We start from the raw sequence: 18,394 nt of genomic DNA on the forward strand, positions 1-18,394 counted from the left end.
TGGATGGGAGAATGGATGGTAGATGATGGACAGAAGGGTGAATAGATGATGGATGAATGGATAGAAAGATGGATGGATGGATGGATAAGGGGCACCTGGGTGGCTCAGTCGGTGAAGCGTCTGCCTTCGGCTCAGGTCATGATCTCAGGGTCCTAGGATCGAGCCCCACGTCGGGCTCCCTGCTCAGCGGGGCGCCTGCTTCTCCCTCTCCTCCCCACTCATGCTCTCTCTCTCTCACTGTCTCTGTTGCTATTTCTGTCTCTCTCTCTCTCTCAGATAAATAAATAAAATCTTTAAAAAAAGAATGAATGGATGGATGATAGATGAGGTTGGAAGGATGGATGGCGGGAGAGAGGGAGGGATGACAGAGGATGGACGGGTAAGTAGACGGATGTTTGGATGAAGAGAGAGGAAAGGGAAGGAGGGAAGGACAAAGGAGGGATGAGAGCTCGGGTGGGCGAGTGGGTGGATGGGCAGATGGATGGGTGACAGTCTTTCTCCTCCAAAAAGACCACTGTCTTGGTAGAATAATTTGCATTTTCTAGAGCCAAGCAAGTACCTCAGTTCAGCTGGCCCCGCTAGGCCCTGCCTCCCTCTCCTCGCCTCGGAGCCTCCCAGCAGGCCACCCTCCTGGCATCCATTCTCCACCGCTGGGCACTGCTCACATAGCTCCCCCCTTAGAAGGCCTGTACCTCCATTTCCCACATCCAAACCCCACCTCCAGCTTAAAGCCCTCTTGCCCAGGGACCCTAATCTCCTCCCCCACCCCCAGAGCAGAGGCTGGGGTGCCCCGGCCTCTCATCCGTCCCTTCAGCGTCAGGTGCACTGAGTGGGGAGGAGGTGTGCGGAGACAGGCCGCAGCCCTGTCCTTGGGCGCATGCAGGCCCAGGTTCCTGCTCTGCCGCTCCCCAGCACAGGGACCCAGAGGCAGAACTTTCCTGAGCCTGTTTCCTGATATCTCCCAGAAATTCCTGCAAACTCGGAAACATTTTGGAGCCCAAGGCCAGAGTGGCTCCTGGGAGTGCTCATTTCCAGACTGTCCAGCTCAAAGGCCACGGATGCCACAGCCATCAGGGCGAGCCTTAGTAATAGGCCTTACTTTCATCCTGCCTCTGCTCAAACCTGCAGGGGTTCGACTCATTCACACACAAGCGAAGTCCCTACACTGGTTTATGAGGCCCAGAGGGCCTGACCACGTGCCCCCCTGCCCCTAGCACCTTGCTCCATGGTGCGGCCTCCTGTGCAAGCCTCAGCACCTGCACCAGGCTCTCCTTAGGGCCTTTGCACAAGCTTCTCGTTCTGCCCAGAAGGCATTTTCCCCAGATCGCCACATGGCTTCCCCATCCCTTCCTTCCTACAGGTCTCTGCTGAAATGGCCCTTCATCCAGTAGGCCTTCCCTGACCCACCAGAAATAGGGCAGCACCCCTGGCCCAACCCAAACCCCCCACTGCACACCACCACCTTCCCGCTCAGCACACGCTCCCTGGTTATCACCACTTCCCCCAACTGGGCTCTGTTCTCTTGTTCTTGGTGCCCAGTTAGTAGTGATTGAGTGGATGGATGGATAAGATGGATGGATGATGGATGGATGGATGGATGATGGGTGGACAGAAGGATGGATGGATGATGGATGGATGATGGGTGGATGGATGGATGACGGATGGATGGATGGATGGATGATGGATGGACGGATGATGGATGGATGGATGGATGATGGATGGATGGATGGATGGAAGATGGATGGATGGATGATGGATGGACAGAAGGATGGATGGATGGATGGATGGAAGGATGGATGGATGATGGATGGATGACGGATGGATGATGGGTGGACGGAAGGATGGATGGATGATGGATGGATGATGGGTGGATGGATGGATGATGGATGGATGGATGGATGATGGATGGATGGATGATGGATGGATGGATGGATGGAAGATGGATGGATGATGGATGGACAGAAGGATGGATGGATGGATGGATGGAAGGATGGATGGATGATGGATGGATGACAGATGGATGATGGGTGGACGGAAGGATAGATGGATGGACAGACAGATGGATGGTTGGATGAGGAGGTATCCATTCACTTAATAGTAATAATAATAATTAACAGTAATCATAGTGACCAATAAGTGACTACGCATTGATCATTAATGGATCAATAAGTGCATGGTTGTGGGTGGCAGTGGAGCTCCTAAAGGGACAGGAGCAGGCACTCTGATGGGCATTAGGGGCTCCTCTGAGGAAGCCAAGCTGTCACCTGAAAGATGCAAGAGGGCGGGGAGTGTGCCAGGCAGAAAGAATGTGTGCAAACGTCCTGGGGCAGCAGTAACAAAAGACCACAGGTTGGGCGACTCAGAACAACAGAAATGTAGTCTCTCCCAGTGTGGAGGCCAGAAGTCCAAAATCCAGGTGTGGGCAGGGCCACACTCCCTCTGGAGGCGCTGGGGGAGGGTCCTTCCTGCTCTTCCAGTCCCTGGGCATCTGGACGCACCCCTCCAGCCCCCACCTCCATGGTCACGTGGCTCCTCCTCACTATATGTATCTTATAAGGACACTGGTCACCGGACTTAGGGCTCACACGGATCTTCGAAGATGGTCACATCTTGCGATCCTTTAACTTGATTACATCTGCAAAGACCCTCTTTCCTAAATAAGGTTACATTCACAGGGTCTGGGGTTTGGGACTTGGACAGATCTTTTTGGAGCCACGACAAATGTCCTGGGCAAAGCCCCAATGAGGAAGGTAGGTGTGTCCTGGTATAACCATCCCATGGCCCTGAGGAGTGGGCCGTAGGTACCCCACCTCACAGATGTGGGCTGAGATGGAAGAGGCTGAGTGACCTGGGGCAGCATTCAGGCAGGGGCTGCACCCGCCATGCTCACCACATATCCCTGGGCCAGTGAGGTGCTCAGCAAACCCTGGTGCTCAGCAAACACAGTGGCATAAATGGTAGGGCCTTCCTCAGTGTTCCTCAGCACAAAAACAGTATCCCAGGCCCTGAGGTATGCTCCGTGAGAGACCTGAGGACCCTCCCCAAATGGGCCCAGGGAGCCACTCCCTGTATAGCCCAGGCTGCTCCTTGCCTTGATGGGTCTTAGCTTCCCCAAGACAAGGGGGTCCGATGTAAAAGCCTCCACAGGCCCTTCCTGTAGAAAGTTCTCCATTTCCAAAAACATGAGGGACTTCCCGTCCTAGAACATACCTGCTCGACGCCTGACGCACTTGTTCATTTGCTCACTGGGCAGCAGGTGCCCTGGGCCTGCCCACCCCTCCCCAGGCATCAGCCCACCACGCCCTCCCCACGTCACCACCCCAGCCACACACACACCAGACCCCCCTTCTTCTTCTCTGCCTGGACATCCATGCTCCAGACCCCCTTTCTCCCACCCTAGGGATGTGATCCCTGAAAACCCCAAAGCTGCCATTTGCTGTCCCTGTTCTATGGCCAGGTCCCCACCCTGACAACTCGGCAGAGGGCTGGCCCAAGGGCCGTGGCCTCCTAGTGTCCCCAAGCGGGAAGATGGTGAGGAGGAGGCCAGTCCCCACTGCGGGCAGGAAGCTATGACAGACTCAGAGAATCGCCCAGAGGCACCTTCCCACAAACGCCTCCCTAGGCAGACAGGCCCGGGAGGCAGGGCCAGCAGGCCTCAGGGGAACTGGGCAGTTGGTTTTGCATCATGGATCTGGATGAACTGGAAATGCAAAGGCCTGCACTGGGCGTACCGAGCTGGGCAAACTGGAAGTGCTTCAAAGAGCCGGGCACACGGCCGGGCTGCCCTTTCACACGGCCGTGGCCAAGCCCAGCATGGTCGCCCACGCCACCCACCCCCCACAAGGGCCGGGCACCCGCCCCGCCACCAGCCGCAGCCCCCCAGGCCCCCAGACCCCGCACGCAGAGCAGGGCCTCTGACCGCCGGGCCCTCGGCAGCGGGAAGCCCCCGCCAGCCAAGCACAGGCCTCTTGCTACGTCAGATATTAATCAAACGCATCCTGATAATGATCAATGGAGGCGGCTTGGCAGCGCGGGCCTGGCGGGCCTCCAGGCCCACCTCCAACTACAGGAAAGACGAGGATGGCAAAAGTGATCCTTGGCAAGGGACAGCACATTGTCCCACAGCTGTGGGAAAGTGCTCAGTGCGCAAACATTTCCTTAAAACGAGCTTACAAGGAAATGTTCGCGGTGGCCTTATTAAAGACCATCGGCCTGGCTGAGCAGGACGAAGATAACTTCAGGCCCCAGCCGCGGCCCCGACTCCGAGAGCCGCGTCAGAGGCCGGTGGAGCATCAGGTCCGGGGGGGCCCCGGGGCACTTCGCGCGGCCGTGACTGCTTGCGCACGCCTCCAAGTGTGGGAGCCCTCCCACCCCCTCCCACCGCAAGTGCACCGGGCTGGCAGAGATGGGGAGTGGGCTGTGGCTGCGGGGGGCCTCCGGGCCGCCACGCAGGAATGTCGGGGCCTGGCTCACGTTCTGAACCTGCCATATGGCCCTGCGTCCTGGGACCCAGGCTGGTAGCCAAGGAGGAGCCCTGTGGCTGGGTCCCCGGCACTCCAGGCCGCCGCGTGAAGCCATTTGTCAAAGGTGTTTCCCAAAAGCTTCTCTGGAAGGAGCTGCCCTTCGCGAAGCTGGCTTGGGCTTGAGCCAGGCAGGGACATCTGGGGGCTCTTGGCAAAAGTGCCAGCGCTCCCGAGATCAAAAGTCCCTCTCCTGGTTACCCTTGCTTCTGTGAGCCAGGTGAGCGCACCGCGGGGGCCCCGGCGGCTGGGTGAGGCAGGGGCTGCTCACCCAGACGACGGCCCAGCCGTGGGGGGCCGACCACAGGCATGCCCCCGCTGAGCCCCTCATCACAAAGGATCCGTGGCAGGGCCCCTTCCAACAGGAGCTCCCCCAGGACACTGATGTTTGTTCAGGGATCATTAGCTGTTTGACAGAGAGGCCAGAGCGAGGACGCGTAGAGCCAGAGGGACCGGAGGCCCTGTCAGCTGACATGGCGTCGGCTTCTAGAAGGAAATCTGGCCCGTGCGGGTACAAGGGGTTCCCATGGAAAAATGAAGTTACAAGTGAAAAGACAAGAAGTTAATACCCCTCCCTGGGACCCGCTTTCTGGAACGAGGAGCACTGTCCCGAGTAAGTGGGTGCTTTTCGCTGTGCAGTGCAGGCAGGATAGCCCGGCTGTCACACTGCAGACAAGTCTGCTGGTGGCTCTGTGGCCGTGGATGTCGCGTGGCCCAGCATCCAAGAGGAAGGCTCCGGGATGTTGCCTGTGCCGCGGAGTCCAGCCTCCAGACTAAGCCACAGCCCGTCTATGGCCAATCTCATCTCCAGATGTGGCTGATAATCAGAATCGTCCCCCAGGTTTGTCTTGATGGCACTGGCCACGAACAATGCCAACAAAACCTGTGTTGGGGACGAAGTCGGCAGGTGAACAGAGGGAACAGAATCTGCAAGACCCTCCTTGAGCATCTCCAAGGGGGGCCCAGGGCCACACACCAGGCGGGGCTGAGCTGTGCGGACGGTTAGCCCCGCGCGCACCTCTCACCTTTACTCACCGCATGCCGGCCAGGTAGGGACCACCCCCTTCTGCAGAGAGAGCAACCAAGGTTTTATGCCGGGTTTATGCAGCCAGTGGGCGGCAGCTGTTCCCAAAGACCCTGCTCCCGGTCTCACGCAAAGGATCTCGTCTCTGTCCTTCCCATTTGCTTCAGAGAATCGGCAAGTGACACCAGTCCGGTGGGGAGGAGCAACAGACCCATTTCACAGACGCAGACCCCGAGGCCCAAGTGGGTTCAGTAACTCACCTGAGGCCAAACAGCTACCAACTGGCAAGACCAGGATTAGAACCCAAACGGGACACCGTAGCGCACCCCTGCTGCCGTCCCCTGGTTCCCGCACCCCTTCTGCTCTCTGTCCTCCTAATGTCCGGGACGGGGCCACTGGAGACATGCCTGGCTTGAGGCACCCACCATGAGAAGTCAGGAAAAGAGCTGCTGCTGGTGCATGCTCATCCGAGAAAAAAAACCCCTCTGCGGGGTTGAATTGTGTCCCCCCCACATTCACATCCACCTGGAACCTGAGTGTGAGCTTCTGTGGAAGTAGGGTCTTCACACGGGAGGAGGGTGGGCCCTTAATCCAATAACCGGTGTTCTTACAAGAAGAAGAAAGACACGCGCAGGGGAGAGGGCCACGTGGCCACGTGGCCACGGGGGTGGGGGTTGCCGGGACAGGGCCCTCCGAGGCTGGAAGAGGCAGGAAGAACCCTCCCCTAGAGCCTCCAGAGGGAGGCAGCCCTACTGACACCGAGATCTCGGATTTCTCTCTGGCCTCCAGACCGGGGGAGACCAAATTTCTGTTGTTTGAAGTCGCCCCATCGGTGGCACCTTGTCACGGCCGCCCCAGGAAGTTAGTACGACACCCCAGGCCCCTGTGTCTGGGGGAGGGGCCATGCCGGTCACTCCCCTGCCCCAACACGTGTACATCCTGTTCCTGCCACGTTATCTATAAACTGGGGATGTGGCTGAATTTTGTTCTGGGGGGAAAAAAAGAGAAAAATGGGTGCCAGAAGGCTCCACCGAGGAGCGCAGATCCCGGAGCCTTGAAGGAGGGCCGCTCTGGGGCATGCTCCCTGCTCGCAGCCAGCCGAGCGTGGCCCTCTGGCCAGGAGGGACCCTTCTCTCCTCCCGCACCCCCGCCCCCCGTGTCCGGCCTGGAGTTCCCCTCCCCTGTGTGTTGTCCACTGCCGCCAGGCCGGAGCAGAGAGCCAGCGCGTCCTGCATACCTTCACTGCCATGTGGTCAAGCAGAGTCACTGCCTTTTAGTTATGCGGCAAAACTATGTGCCCGGTGGAAAGCAAGACCATCGGGTCCCCAGACACATTCTTTGCATCTCAAAAAAATGCCAAAGCCATCTGATCAGAGTAAGATTGTTTCCCAGAGCAGGGGCCTGCAAGGCCTTCCTCGAGCCCGAGAGCTGGCCTCATGTCGGGCTGGTCCCCTGCCTGTGGCCAGCCCGCCTGGGGCTCTGGAGTGAGAATCCGCCCGTTTTCCACAAGCCCATCGCCACACACCGCCTTCAGACACTCCGATGGCGACAAGATGCCCCTGGTTCTGAGCTAATACTGGTCTCCCTGTCCTCACTGGGGTGGCTCTTAGCCCCGGGCAGACCCTGAAATAACCGTAATTCCTTTGGTCCTTTACGGCGGCCAGCACTTGGTTTTCTGGAAGCAGGCAGCCCAGACATGCATGGGGGCCGGGGCAGGAGGGGGCTATTCCAGAATGTTCTGAGCCTCAGTTGCCCCCTGTGAAGCAGAGATGAGAATGCATGGGCGTGCATGGCCCACTGCCCCACAGAGGGAGCGGAAGCCAGGGGTCCCTCAGGGTCTGCTCTGAGGCTGGCCCAGCACCCAGAGGCTTACTTGGTCATTTTTTCCAAGGATGTGGCTTTAGGCCCCCTCCACTCCCCTCCTTGTCATTGTCCCCGCAGCACCTGGCCGCAGGAGGGGCCGGCTGTGGACGGAAAAGAGAGGGGATCTGTCCCCTTGTTTCCTCAGGGCCTGTTGTCCTAGCTATGTCTTAGGTACCCCTGAGCCGACTCCTCCAGGGCCTGGGTGCACCCCTTCCCACCCACAGGAGCTGAGCCAGCCGGACTGTCGTCGGGCCCCCCCAGGGTCTCCTGGACCGCCTGTTGTCCGGCACCCCGGGGGCCGGAGTAGCCACACTCACCGCTCAGCCCCGTCCCTCTGCTAACCAGGCATGATGGTGCCTGAGCCCCAGGCCCAGCTGACAACAAGCCGGGGGGCCCTCCATGCCGGAGCCCAGAGTTCAGCAAATGTCTGTGCGGACTCAGCAGGCCCAGGACACTGGCAGCACACAGGTCACTTAAAATAGTGATGAGAGCACCCTGCGGAGGCAGCCGAGGCTGGGGCAGCCGGGGGACGTCCCCAGCACGGGCCTGGGGCGTCGAGGAGGTCTGTGGCAGGAGGACACACCTTTGCAGAGAAGGGAGGGAAGTTCGAGACGGGGTAAGAGCCCCCGCCCTCCCCCGCCTGGGTTGGAGTTAGGGAGGGAGGGTCGGTCCAGGCCCGGCCTGAGGGGACACGGGCTGCTGGAGCTCTGATGCCCCCTGCTGGCCAGCTCCGGTACTGCGTGTGCACCCGGCGGCCTCCCTCCAGGTGTGTGCGTCCTACCTGGCCCTGCCTTTGGGCACCCAGGGCCTCGGTCCTGGGCCCTCACCTGTATGCAAATCACCTCTGGGGCCCCCAGCCCACTGCCAGCAGGGGCAGCATGAAGAACCCGCATTTCCTGTCACTGAAGCTGGCTCGCAGGTGTCCGGGGTACTGACAGCCAGGACCACAGGAAGCCCTTCCCCAGCTGGGGCATCGAAGCCCATCCTCGGGTGATGGGTCTGCAGGCAGGTGCTGCCTCTCTGTGCACATCTCCTCCAGGGGGGTGGGCGGTGCTGCTTGGTCCCATCTAGAGGCTTCCCTCCTTCTCCTTCCCCGACCTCTCTGAGTCCCACAGCCCCTCGAGGCTACTTCCACTCCAAGTCAGGGGCCACCACAGAGTGGGTTTCCGCAGAGCTGGGGTCAAGCCCTGTGACCTCCAAGCCCGCTGCCCACCTACGACAGCAGTTCTCTGCTGTCGATCAGAACACCTGTCAGTGTGGAGCAACCCCCCCCCGCCCCAGGACACTTTGGCTTACGGGTGGCCACTCCGAGATGGCTGGTGGCCCCTTGGGTGGCTGGATCACTCCCCACCATGTGGCCGCATGCCTCCCCACGGACCCCCGCCTTGGGCTGTTAGGATCGTGCCATGGCCCCGAGGAAAGTCGCCAGAGCACAGCCCCCGCCCAGCTGGCCTCCCCAGCCAGGCCTCGCTTGGAGCCTCCACTTCCAAACAAGCCCAAGGAGATGCCCTCTCTGGCAGTCCCTGGACCGAAGCCCTAATGAGAGCCCTGGACCCGGGCAGTGCGGGCCTAGGTGTGTTCTCGAAGTTGCTCTGGGTCTCCTCCTGGAGAAGAGAGGGAAGCCGGAGCAGGACATCGCTCACGTTGCTTCTTCCCTTGAGCACTGGTCCCCTTAGACAGGTCTGGAGCTCGTCACCTGAGGCCTCGTGGAGCTCAGCAAAAATAAGAACCTTCACTAATTAGCACTCATCAGGGGCTGTGCGAGTGTCCTGGGGCTGCTGTGACAAATGACTGCAAACAACAAATGGATTCCCCCCCACTTCTGGCCAGAAGTCAGAAATCAAAGTGTGGGCAGGGCGCTGTCTCTGGAGGCTCTGGGGCAGGGTCCCTCCTGCCCCAGCATCTGGAGCCTCCAGGTGTCCCTGGACTTGTGGCCCCATCCCTCCCACCACTGCGTCCGTGGTCACGTGGGCCCTCCCACATCTGTGCTCTCTCCTTACATGGACACCTGTCATTCTATCTAGAGCCCACTCCAAAGACAGTAGGATCTCATCTCAAGATCTTTAGCATAATTACACCTGCCAAACCCTCTTTCCATGTAAGCTCACATTCACAGGCACGGGGGTTGGACTTGGACTTTGGGGGGCTTCCACTGATCCCCACGGTACAGGGGGAGGGGCACCCCCAATGAGTGCCTACCCCTAGCCAGCAGTGTGAGCATCACCTGGGAATAGGCTACAAATGCACATTCCCAGGCTGGCCTCCCCAGGCTTGCTGTATCAGACCCTCCAGTGGAGCCCAGCGATCTGGGTTCCACAGGCCTCCTGGGGGTTCTGATGCAGCCCACGTTTGGGAGCCACTGAAATGAAACCACAAAACGTCCCTTCTTGACTCACAGATCCATTTGCGCTACAGTCTCAGTTTGGGTTTCATGTCCGTTGGGGTTTATTTCATTTATTGGGATGGAGGAGGCTTGAGACCCTCAAGGACCCTGGGTGCTCACAGGCTCCCAGCCACTTGTGACATGGGTGGGATCAGTGCTGGAACAGACAGAAAACATGGTGGGAGTTGGAGGGGGTTCCTTCTGATGGGGGCGCCAGGGAGGCCTCCCGGCAGCGGGGTGGGGCCGCCAGCCCCAGCCTTGGCCGAAACCAGAACTAAGTTACTTGTGCCCCCATAACTCAGGGCAGGTGGGAGGCGGGGAGTCCCAGCAGGAAATCAACAGGGACCTCCGTGGTTCTGGGGACCTGGGCACTTGGGCGGGAAAACCAAACCACAGCACGGACCAGGCCACGAACCAGGGATCGAGGAGACCTCCTGCCCTTCCTGAGCAGAAATCACAGCTGCCTTCCTATCACGTGGCCACCTGTGCCCACATCTCAAAATGTTGCTTTAAACTGGGGGCAGGTTGTGGATCTCCTCTGTCCCACATTTGGATTTATTAATATTGTGTTAGCAGTTTTTCAATATAATTATTCTCCTTGTATTTCCACATGTTTTAGGTTACAGCTCGAAGACCTTTCTCTAAGAAGGGGCCACAGATTCGGCAGCTGCCCGAGGACCCCTGGCATCACAAGGGTGACAAATGTCAACCGTCTGTCCAATCAAGAACTTTCCGGGTTATTTTAAAGCAGCTCGTGCCAACTTTTCCCACAATCCACTTCCTGCCAGGGCATATGGGGGCACATGGTAGACGTCCTGTTCTTCCCTTAAACACCTTTCTCAGTGTAGAAGTCATTGCAGGAGAGTCTGAAATACCGCAACGCAGTCAAAGGGACAAACCACCCACGCTGGCGCCATCGAGAGGAAAGATCAACAGGTTCGAGCAAACACACGGCAGCGGGATGCTACCAGTGACCTTCCGCCTGAACACAAGAGGCGTGACATCCCAAGATGGAGCCCTTCCGACGTGAAGAGAAGTGACCAAGGAAACGGATAAAAACCAGCCCCCCACGCGGAAGCCCTCTCACTCCCAGGAGACGGAAAGTGCCCAGAGGGGGAAGGGGTAGGGCTTTCACCACCGTGGTGCAGCCCCCCCAGCTGCCAACACGACGTGCCGTGCCGGGCTCGGGGTCACCTCGAGGGCTGCTGGGGACAGTGACCGAGGCCAGCACAGCAGGGCAGCAACCCCAGCCTCCAGTCCATGGGGCAAGGACCGCCAGAGGCTTCCCGGGACCAGAGGCGGGTCACGCCGGGGGCGAGAGGACACTGTGATGGAGCTGTGTGGAGACGGGTCTGAAGGGTCTCCAGCAGCAAGCGTCATACCTGCAGACAGGCACAGCCCCTGTCACTGGAGGTGCTGGGCCAGTGGGGGGGACTCAGCAGACGAGCGGCCAAGAAACCCAGAGAGAACCCGGAGCCGGCTCTGAACATGGTCCCCTCCTGGGAAACTGCGCCTTTTGCCCCAGATCTCCTCTCCCCAGGGTCCCGCTGTGGGGGCCGAGCCTCGGTGGGCCAGACGGGAAGCAGGAGGCCCGGGGGCGGGGGGGAGCGTGACTGCAACCCCGAGCCGCCCCCAGGACCCCGCAGGGCGCCATCCTTTGCTGGGACCGCCCTCTTCTTCCCACCCTGCTCAGTTCTGCACACACCATCGGGGGACACCACCCGCCACCTCGACCCGAAGGCCCTTGGGCTGCCCTCACACATCTTCCTTCCTTCCCCGCACGGGAGTGGTGGGACACGGGGGAGGACTTCCAGACTGACCAGCAGAGTACGCTGTGCTTCCATGTTCCGAACTGGGGCAGCCGTGAAAGCCGGGGAGCCGGACTGGACCGCGTGCTGTGTGCTGAGCAAGGTGTGCGTCAGCCCTGTCAGATAAAAACCAAGGTTCTGTCGAGCCTGGCACAGCAGAAGGGCTGAGGGAACCTGCTTTCATGACAGCTTTGGGTGCACACTCCGCCTTGCCGCCTGTCGGCACGGGCTCCTAAAAGAAAAAAGAAATTAAAAAAAAAAAAATCATCTTGTGCCTCAGTTTCCCCACCTACAAGGAGCTCTGAGATGGAACCACAGGTCTGAAGTTTGAAAAGGCACCAGGGCCAGCACATCAGCTCCCTCAGGGCCAGCAGCGCCCCACCTCCTTTGCCATCGAGGGAGCTGGTGCTTGGGAAGGCTAACCGCACGTCAAGGTCACGGCGTGTGGCAGGTGGAGCCCAGAACGGGTGCCCAGAGCCTCTTTGGGTAGTGGTTAAGTGGGGAGAAAGCCATGAGGAGCCCAGACCGCCCCCCGAAGCAGCCCTGGTCATGCCTGTCACTCCCCACGTCCCGTGGGGACTGTCCCCCTTCCCGTGTGCAGGGAAGGACGATCTGACACTGCGGTGGTGACTACAAATATTACAAACATTTGTCTCAGGCACGCGGCACTCACGTCCCCCACTGACGGGCCCGGCGGGGGGGTGCAGGAGACACAGAGAAGAGGTCGGGCCACGGGGAGGCAATGCCATGAGCAGCCAGGTGGCCTCAGCCTCCCTGTGCCTCGGTTTCCCCATCTGTCAGTGCCGCCCTAGCCCGTGACTCCATGGGATGAAACAAGCCAACACCCTGCCTCGTAAAGTGCTCGGAAAAGCACGTGGGGAGCCAGCACTCAAATGGTGGCTCTTCGTCATCTTAATTATCACTGCTGTTTTGGCCTCTCGAGAATGCTTTACATGTTTGCTGCTTTCACAAAAGTGGGGAAAGAAAAAACCTAATTGTCTTGTGCCTCAGTTTCCCCACCTACAAGGAGCTCCGAGATGGAACCACAGGTCTGAGGTTCGAAAAGGCACTGGGGTCAGCACATCAGCTCCCTCAGGGCCAGCAGCCCCCCACCTCCTTTCCAATCGTGGGGCCCCCACAACGAGACCTGGAAACAGGATGACAACAGCGAGGCTGTGGGTCCCAGCCCCACCCAGCCGGGCCTCCCACCAACCAGCGGCCCGGGGCCTCCTCTGGCCGAAACCTGTTCCCTTTGTCCTAAAGGCTGCCGGGGAGCCCCGCGCTGGCCGGCAGCAGGAATGGGTCCTCCCTGGGCATACGTGCAGCCTCTCCCTCCTGCTCCTGGCCCCAGCCTTCTCTGTTTTCATCTCACTTTACATCCGTGCCTGGCAGAGGAAGGAACGAAAACACCCACTGCCCCACCAGGCGAGGAAGCAGCAAGGAGAGCGAGTGTAGGGTCATGTTGCTAGGGGAGGGTGGTGGGACCCCCATGGAGGCAGGACCAGGGCCCTTGTTGGTGTCCCTGCCCGCCACACCCACTCCCCCAAGCCTGCGCAGGGCTCTCATCTGGCTTGGGGTCCAGCCAGGTTCTCCATGTCCAGTTGTGCAGTTTGCGCACAGACCCAGAACCCATGCAACAGAAAAGGGGGTGGGACGGCAGGGAGGACAACTGCTGCCTGGAGTCTGCCTGCCCGGAGAGAAGCCAGCAACTTTCCTGACTCCTCTGCCCAGAAGGGACCACTCAGAAAGGGGTCCTTTCTATAACTGCCCCCGCAAAGTATTGTACAATTCACCAACAGCAACCATGGGGAAAGCAAGCAAACAGGAGGGAGAAAAGCTAACTCTGCCTGAGCCGTCTGTTCTCCAGCCCTGGTCTCTGGGCCCACAGCAGCATCCCCTAGGAACGTATCAGAACGGCAGGTTCGTAGCCCCCCCCACCCCAAGTCACCCAAATCAGATCGCCTGGGCTGTGTCCCACGCTATTAGAACAAGCCTCCTCCAGGGGATTCTGAGAGCTGCTGGCCCCATGCCTCCAGCTACGGGATGGTCTCTTCCGCCACCGAGCCCAGTGCTAGTGGGCCCCCGTCCACCTGCCCATTAGCTGAGAAAAGGAAAGGCCAGGGAGGCGGGTAAGGCGGGTCTGGCTCACCTGGCGACAGGTGTTGCCGGGGCCCGGATGCGGATTAGCCAACTGCTGTCAAACCCAGGGCAACAGCCAAGCTGCCCAGGTCCCTGAAAGGTGTGGGCCTGCCGCCCTGGTGCGGCTCCAATTGTGTTACCAGAATGGCTGGGGCCCCCGGTGCGATCAGCGGGCTGGGGTTGGGCTGCCCGCACCCTGCCCGTGGCGTCTGCTTGCCACTTTGATGTGAGGGGCATTGTGGAGCCCCACGCCCCCTTCTTCAATTTTTAAGAGCAGTGCGGTGTGCCTGCCTTCCACTTTTTTTTTTTTTTTTTTAGAAAAACAATGAATTGTTCTAACCTTTTAGTAGTAAGAACCACCAATTATCTCTGAGGCAGAAAACCAAACCCGGCTATTTAGGTGAAAGACAAGATTCCTCCCTGCTGTGCCGAGCGGACGAGACCACATGAAAGGCCCCAAACTGCTCGCTGAGACCCCACTCCCAGGTCCCGGCGACAGACCCGGCCCAGGTCCTGGACCCCATCCAGCTGCCAGCTCGGCCACGGCCACCACGGCTCTGCACCTGCCGGGCGCCCGGCAGAAAGTCCACGCGGACGCGGACCGAGGCCCCTCTGGCCCCCGGGGGTGCACGGGGCCTCCCAGCTGCCCCAGCCCCTCGCTGCTGGCATTTCTGCGCTCTTCATTCCATCCCTCCATTGGCCCCTGCACCGGGGTCAGGCCGTCCTGGTCACCGTAGCTTCACCGTGAGTCCAGAACGCCGGCAGAACGCAGTCCTCAACCATAGTGTCCTATAGAAGTGACACGGCTACCTTTGCATGTAAGCTTCATGTAAATTCTTCAATCAGCTGATCAAACTTTGTCGAAGAAATCAGCATTATGTTAGAATTTTAACAGATCTATGGACTAATTGGGAGAAGACGGACATGTTTACACTATAAACTTTCTGGCCATGACCCAGCACAACCGTGGTAGGCAGAATTCTGAGATGACCCCCAGTGACCCTCACCCTTGTATACACTCCTCCCACCGGGTGTGGGTGGACCCATGACTATGATGCCACAGTCACTCCTGGGGTTGGGTGCCAATCGACGACACAGCTGACTTCAAGAAAGGGTGAGTATCCTGGTGGGCCTGACCTAACCAGGTGAGTCTGTAAGAGGTCAGGGCTCGTCCTGGGGATCTGCAGCAGGTCCTCCGTTGCTGACTGAGGATTGGGGGCCGCGTGGCAGGGAACACAGGCAGCCTCCAGTTCCTAAGAGCGGCCCTCCGTGGACAGTCCACAAGGACATGGGGTCATGTCAAGTGCTATTACCTACAGCCTCAGCCCTTTCGCCTCGGAAACAGAATTCGGCTGATGACGTGAATAAGCATAGGCGAGGGCTCTTCCCAGAGAACCCAGGTGGAGCAAGCCCCAGCCCTGCCGTGAAGAGGGCCCAGCGAAGCCAGGCCTACAGAGCCACGAGCGGGTAAGCACAGAGTGTCCGAGGCCACCATGCGGCAACTGGATACCCAGCATGCTCCCCTCAAGTCCACAATCCTGGACTTGAATGACATTTTAGTTTTCTGTATATTGGCCTTGAACATCTCTTGCTCAATGTATCTTTAAGGACCTTGAAGATTTTACTCTCATGCAAATAGTACTTTTTTTGGTATCTTTTAAAAGAAACTTATCAGACTTTGCTGCTCATGTTTAGAAAAGCGATTGATTTCAGTGTATTAATCTTATAGCAAGCCATTTTGCTGAATTCTTACTGTTTAATAATTTTAGCCTTTCTCTATGGACAATCATGTTATTTGTGAATAAAGAGAAACATTTCTTCTAATGTTTACTTTTTTTAACTTATTTGGTTGTAATGAGCTGGCCAGGTTCCAATTTTGCTATTCCTAATTTTAAAGGGCTGACAGTACCATCTCTCCACCTAGAAAGCTCTTTCCTGGAGGTTTGCAGTTGGAAGGCATCCAAAGGGCGCCCCTGCGGGGTAAGAAGGGCATCTCTGTGGGGAGGGGGTGGCAACGGCGATGGGAGAGGAGTATTTACAAGAAAACTAATCAAGTGAGAGCACAGACGAAGGAGAATGGGAACCATTCAGAAAAAAAGGGCTTACAACCACACAGAGAGAAAACCAGATGTGCCCTGTGGTGTTGGTTTGAAAACAGAGGTAGGACTGTGATCTCATAGTTGTCAATAGGTTGGATGGGTGGATGGACAGGCCAATGGACAGATGGACAGATGGACAGACTTATGAATGGATGGATGGACAGATCAATGGACAGATGAACAGCTGGATGAATGGACAGATGGATGGAAGGATGGACAGACAGAACAAAGGAGAAAGGAATGGATGGACAGATGGGGTGATGGATGGATGATGATGGATGGATGGGCAGACGGATGGATGAATGGACCAACAGACGGATGGACAGATGGACAGATCAAGAGACAAATGAACGGACTGATGGACAGACGGATGGACAGACAGACCAATGGATAGATGGACAGATGGATGATGGATGGATGGACCAACAGACAGAGGGATGGACTTCCTAGGTGCTATTCTTGCTTAAAGGAGCAGGGGCCCTTGGAGCAACGGCTGCTTCCAGGGCTGGGGCAGAGAAGGTGCAACATGAGCCCAGAACATCTTTGCATGCCAGAAAGCAAGGAAGCATTCAGAAGATGGCAGGTACCTACCTAGCAAATGGACACCAAAGCTAGATGAAGTGGTTCCCACTAGCCAAGGGAGAATTTGAGCATGAAATAAAATACAGCAACAGCCGACACATAACCCACCGAACAGAAGGAAGCATGGTGTGTGCAGATGAACACAGGAGGGAGAAGAAGCTGAAGGAAGTTTGGTGAGCTGGGTGCTCACATAGCTTCAAAGCACCGCCTTCATCGCAAAGGGAGAAGGAGCAACTTTACGCTGGGCAGCCCGGCAGCCGCCGCCAACCAAACGACAGCGGGCACCAGCGAAACTTCACACCACCCACCAGGATGCACTTCTGGGCTGTTGCTACAAAAACCGCAGAATCAAGCCCATGAGGACACCTCACATAAACCTAACCCAGGGACCTTCCCAGTCACAGGCTGACCTTCAAGAGTGCCAAGGTCACCTGGCCCGAGGGACCAAACCGGAGGCTCAGAACGGCCGTGAACGTGGTGCGCGCCAGCCAGCAGGAGCCCGTGCTGACCCCATCCTAGCGTGCTGTCTGTTGCAGGCCCTCCCTAAAGCATGGAGGGCAAAGGGCCCCAGAACCACAACTTCCCCTCCACTGATTACGGAAGAATCTTGCAACTCTTCCCGAAGTCCGCAGCGGCTTCCGTGCTGTTGTTAAACATGAGCCAACTCCTGCCCTCCCCGCCCCCCAGCCCCAGAAATGGCAACTGTGTCCTTCCAGGGGCTCCCCAGTGGGGGTAGGGGGCTCCACGGGGAAGCTCAATGGGAGAGGAGGTGGCCCCCGCCCATTCACCTCCCCTCCTGGTCAGTGAAGGACCTGGGAGGAGCTCACCTTCAGAGGCCCGGGGCAGCTGATGGCCCTGAGCTGGGCAGGAGGCAAGTGAGACCCTCCCCCGCAACGTGGAGGCTGCTAGTGCTAGCTGGGCAGGACTCGGGCCTCCCAGGCAGGCTGGGGCTTGGGTGCCCACCCAGGTCCCTGCCTCGCCCACACTCCAGGGCCATCGAAGACTAGGAGCCAAGGCCCTGCTATTTGGCGTGTGCAGCTCAGAACCCACAGACATCCACACCACCCTCCCCACCCTCGGCCCCTCCCCAGTGGGCACCCCACTTCCTTCTCCCCCTGGGCCTGCCCCCCTCCACCAAACCAGCTGCCTCCATTCAGCTTCTTGCTGACACCCAGGCCAGGGCTCCCCGGCCTGTGGATGCACAGGGCCCTCCTCGGAGCCTGACCCAAATCACAGGGCTCCCCTGAGCCAAGTCGCCTCCTCCCACCTCCCCGGGGGCAGTAATACCACTCCAGGTGTCCCAGACTCCTGCACAGCCCTGGGGGACTCCAGGGTCCAGCAGGGCTGAGCCCCCTGCACCCCTTGCCCAGCCAGAGTACAGAGGGGTGACCAGAGAGCCCCCACAGCCACAGAAAACATGAGCCCCACCAGAGCTGCAAGGTTTATCTGAGAGACGTGAGCACGTGTTGTCAAATGGGTCTAACCCAGTGCAGGACCCGGCTGGGGTGGGAACAGGAAGCGGGGCACCGGGAGCACCCGCAGACCTGAAGACCCCCAGCAGCCCTGTTCCCCTTAACCAAAACCTGAGCCCCAACTCAACCGTGAATTCAGCCTGTTTCTCACAGAGACAAAGGCTTGGAGGCCAACACCATTTGGAAACTGAAAGAGGGGACAGTCCGTGCCCCCCAAGGCATCCAAGAGACATCAGCTTGTGGTTGGAAGACACCAGCTCGATGACCCCCAGCTTTGGTTACCCCATCCTGAGGGCAGAACCAGCCTCTGAAGTCTCTCAGAGTCCAACGTGGGTCATCCAGAACTCTGTGCCATGTGACAGTAATAATCAGAGGGGGCTGCTCTGCACACACGCCAGGAAACGGGAAGGCAGAAGACCCTCAGGGACGTACACAAGGCAGGGCAGAGAACCTGACATCCTACCTGGCAAGTGCCCACTGGAACGAGGCTCACTGCAGGTGGCC

At 58.6% G+C, this 18,394-nt stretch overlaps 1 long non-coding RNA gene across 1 annotated transcript; it reads right to left on the minus strand.

Annotated features, from left to right (window-relative positions):
• Positions 1 to 9,848: 9,848 nt before the first annotated feature.
• Positions 9,849 to 17,480, minus strand: LOC112828999 (uncharacterized). The gene is made up of 3 exons (XR_003209642.2): positions 12,623 to 17,480; positions 11,611 to 11,830; positions 9,849 to 11,172 (listed from the first exon to the last, which is right to left on the minus strand). It is a non-coding gene; the product is annotated as an uncharacterized lncRNA (long non-coding RNA).
• Positions 17,481 to 18,394: the final 914 nt, after the last annotated feature.

This window comes from Callorhinus ursinus, unplaced genomic scaffold (genome assembly GCF_003265705.2).
Source record: "Callorhinus ursinus isolate GAN/ISIS: 27379988/994484 unplaced genomic scaffold, GSC_fseal_2.0 scaffold51, whole genome shotgun sequence".
Lineage (NCBI taxonomy): Eukaryota > Metazoa > Chordata > Mammalia > Carnivora > Otariidae > Callorhinus > Callorhinus ursinus.